The sequence below is a fragment of the Ceratotherium simum genome, chromosome 17, assembly GCF_057802395.1.
Source record: "Ceratotherium simum simum isolate JZ-2026a chromosome 17, ASM5780239v1, whole genome shotgun sequence".
Taxonomy (NCBI): domain Eukaryota; kingdom Metazoa; phylum Chordata; class Mammalia; order Perissodactyla; family Rhinocerotidae; genus Ceratotherium; species Ceratotherium simum.
The window spans coordinates 45,514,849-45,518,705 of record NC_141916.1 but is presented as its reverse complement, the minus strand read 5'-3'; the positions used below and the strand labels follow the sequence as shown (position 1 = coordinate 45,518,705).

Sequence of the window (3,857 nt, the reverse complement as noted above, 5' to 3'; positions counted from 1 at the left end):
GCCAAGTCCCCTTTGCCAAGTAAGGTGACATAGTCACAAGTTCACAATAATGGGAGCCATTATTCTGCCTACCACGGTATCCTTGAACACATTTTCCCTGAGCCAATTCTTTAACAATAAAATGGAGATATTACTGTCACTGCTCTTACCTTGAGAGGTTTATTGTAGAAATTTAATACATGATTTTTTATTTGAGAGTAACAATACTGCAATGAATAAAATCTCTTATCTTTATTCTATAGACATATGAGAAAAAAAGACTGATTATCAAAGCCATAAACAAGAATTCTAGTGCTCGCTTCGGCAGCACATATACTAAAATTGGAACGATACAGAGAAGATTAGCATGGCCCCTGCGCAAGGATGACACGCAAATTCGTGAAGCGTTCCATATTTTTTTAGTATTTTGGTGGTGAACATGATGTGGTCCATGCAGAAATAGAAGTACAATGATGTACACCTGAAATTTTTACAATGTTATAAACCAATGTTACTGCAATAAACAAAAAATTAAAAAAAAAAAAAAAGAATTCTAACAATTCTCCTTACATTGTGGTAAAATTCTTACCTTTTCTTTTTTCTTTTTTTTTCCTCCTGTACCTGACTGTTACCTTATTGATAACTTTTACTTTCATGATAGCTTTCTCTATCTTCCAAGCTCAAGTTCCTGATCTTACTTTGGAAATGTACCACATCTTTTAATTAATTGAAATACCTCATTCTTCAACTGTTCTGTATAAAAAAAAAATTAAAACTTGAACATGGTCCTTATCTATTAGATGCTAAACTTGATACTGAGATTAATGCCATATTCTAAGATTCCTGAAAGCCACAGTTTATGGAGCTGGTTCTAAGATCAACTGGTGATATAATTTGGAAGTACACATGAATATTTTTCTTGGTATGTTACTCTTCTCCAATAGGCATATGGGGGCCAGTGCATGGGAAATAAAGCCATAACCAATACATATTATACTTTAATCTGTTATAGTCATACAACAGAAAACAGTACTTCAGAATTTGGGTTTTAAGGTCAAAGATATTGAGGTTTAACCCTCGGTCTGCTATTATTTAGTAGCTGAATGACCATGGGAAAGTTTTACGTTATATAAACGTTCATTTCCTCACCTGTTAAATGGTGGTAATATCTGGTTTAATAGATTTGATTTGGGAATTAAATAAAATAATGCATGAAATACATTTATCATAATATCTAGCACACATGAAGCACTCAATGTGGATTAACTTTTGTTTTTATATTTTGTTTTCAGCTTTCCAAATGACTGATATGAAAAAAATGGGAAAGAGGAATAATTTAGATTGATAATAATTAGTGAAAATGAGTTTTTCCTTTCCTGTGTGAAGACCCAAAGACATTGATAGGAAGCAAACGTGGTGAGCAAATTTACAAATGTACAGTTTCCAGGTGTCTCCCCGTCTCCTCCCCACCAATGATAGTTTCAGCTTTTCTCTCTCAGTTTTTTCCTCTTTATTGCCCACCAAAAGAAAGATCTGTCACTTTTAGATTTGTCCTTTGGGTTGTTATAATGGAGAATCTGGGGAAATGGGTGAATGGGAGAAAGAGAAAGGGTGGGGAGGTGTTTCTTTTGGAGGATTTGAGCAGAAATATGCCAGAGGAGCAACAGTAGGAGTAAAAAGAAGAAAGGACATTGAAAAAAGTATTATTGTGGATTATGTGTTCACTTTAAGATGTTAAGAAATACAATTAAGAAGTTATTATTTTGAAGTTAGGTTTTAGTTATGAGCCTATTCGTTTGCTATATAGCAAATTGTGATAGGCTCATGTCACAAAACAGCAGATATTGAGAGAGATGAGAGAGAAAGAAGAAAAGAGAGAGTAAAGGAAAGTGTAGATTTGAATAGGGAAAGGGAGGGAGATATAAGACAAACCGCTTACTTCAAAATTCTGACTGAGGTCAAACCCTGCAATATGAATATCCATATTTGACTCCTCAGAGTTCACATTTAAGGTCATACTTTAGGCAAGGCAAGATCACAGATCAATTTGCTAACCTCAGATTTTAAAAGGCCTTCACAACTGGTTTATTTTGGGTCTCACAGACACAAATAACTGGCTTTACTAACAGGACATTTTTAAGCTGGTGGTTTTGGTTCTGTAATCACAGCTAGAATCAGGGCTCAAAACCAAGCCTCGATCGGGACTGAGTGGATGCAGACATGTCAAATAAAATGTGACATTTTCATCTTGGACAAAGATCATAGATTATATGTTCCCAAGTTTTAAATTTTGGCTTTATCATTGGGCTGTAATTCTAGATCTGGTATGTTGTCCCTTTTTTTCATTCTTTTCTGGAAACTATAGCAATTTTCATCCAGAGATTGATCTTGTGTCAAAGTAGCTGATGTCAGTTGTCTCTTATTTATGAATCAGATGCTAGTTTGATTTTTTTGAAGTCCCTAGCTGCATCCTCAGAAGCTCATTAATGTAGAAGGTAGAAGCTATAGTAACTAAAAATTGGGAAACTACAATTCTTATCCTTTCAATTTAATGTGACATACTCACATGAGTACCAAGAGTACCCTGTCCTCGGGGCTATGGACACCAAAATCAAAACAAGGCATGACTCCTACAATTAAATGAATGATGATCTGGTTCATGAAACTGACAAGACATAAATCAATACAATGCAAGTTAAAAAGTGATCATTATAAGCCAAGTAATTTGTGAATACAAAGAAGGAAAAGGAGATAGGTCAGTGAAATGTCCATTGAACAGGTGATATTTAAGCTGAATCTTTAAGATTAGGGGGCATTTATTTTTAATACTGTCTGTGGCTTATTTATCTTATACTAAAAGTTATGCATGTGCAGGTTACTAGGCAAACACCAAAACTAGTCCTTCATAATCTAGTAAAAGACAACCACACTAGCATTTTGTTACAGTCTTTTTTTCTTTTTATGCAATAGTTTTACATGGTTGATATTCATCTGTATAATTTATATCCCATTTATCTCTTTTAAAAAATGTCCTAAGCACTTACCCATGTTTTTAAAACTTTGTCGATAACATGGCAATGTCTTTATAAAATTTATTTGCCTATACTATGATTTTTTTTTTCCTGAGGAAGATTAGCCCTGAGCTAACATCCATTGCCAATCCTCCTCTTTTTGCTGAGGAAGACTGGCCCTGGGCTAACATCTGTGCCCATCTTCCTCTACTTTGTACATAAGACACCACCACAGCATGGCTTGATGAGCAGTGCGTAAATCTGCACCCAGGATCTGAAACTGCACACCCCAGGCAGCCGAAGCAGAGCACATGAACTTAACTGGGCCAGCCCTCATCTATACTATAATTTTAGACAAATCTCTTATCATTGGATATATACGTGGCTTCCTTTTTTTTGTTTTTTTTGTTTGCTTGTTTGTTTGGTTTTTGTTGTTGTTACAAGACTTAACAGTGCAATTACCTTAATATCTTTGGTATTAAGTCTTTGATGCATTTTTTTATTTCCTTAAAATAATTTCCTGGAAATGGAGTCTTAAATGTAAACACTTGAAAGTATAAAGGGGCAGATACGGAAATAATGTTCCAGGCACAGGTAACAGCATAATCTAAGGAAGCCTATTTCCCCGGTTGTGAAAATAACTGTGGAAAAATAAACTACATCTAGAAAGATGACTGTGAATGTAGAGATGATTTTCCATATAGGTCTTATGTTACTATGTGAACACAGAGTCCTCTACATATGAAAGCAAAAATAAAGCAAAAGTCTGTGAGCATGTTTTAAATTATAAACAACATTGTGAATCCCTGAATATAGCATTTTACAGAGATAAGATGTCTCTGAATGGAAGAAAGAGGAATTTACAGT

At 34.6% G+C, this 3,857-nt stretch overlaps 1 non-coding gene across 1 annotated transcript; it reads left to right on the top strand.

The window, feature by feature from the left end:
* Positions 1 to 291: 291 nt before the first annotated feature.
* On the top strand, positions 292 to 398 carry LOC147914790 (U6 spliceosomal RNA). Its single transcript, XR_015555028.1, has one exon. It is a non-coding gene; the product is annotated as a U6 spliceosomal RNA (small nuclear RNA).
* The last annotated feature ends 3,459 nt before the right edge of the window (positions 399 to 3,857 follow it).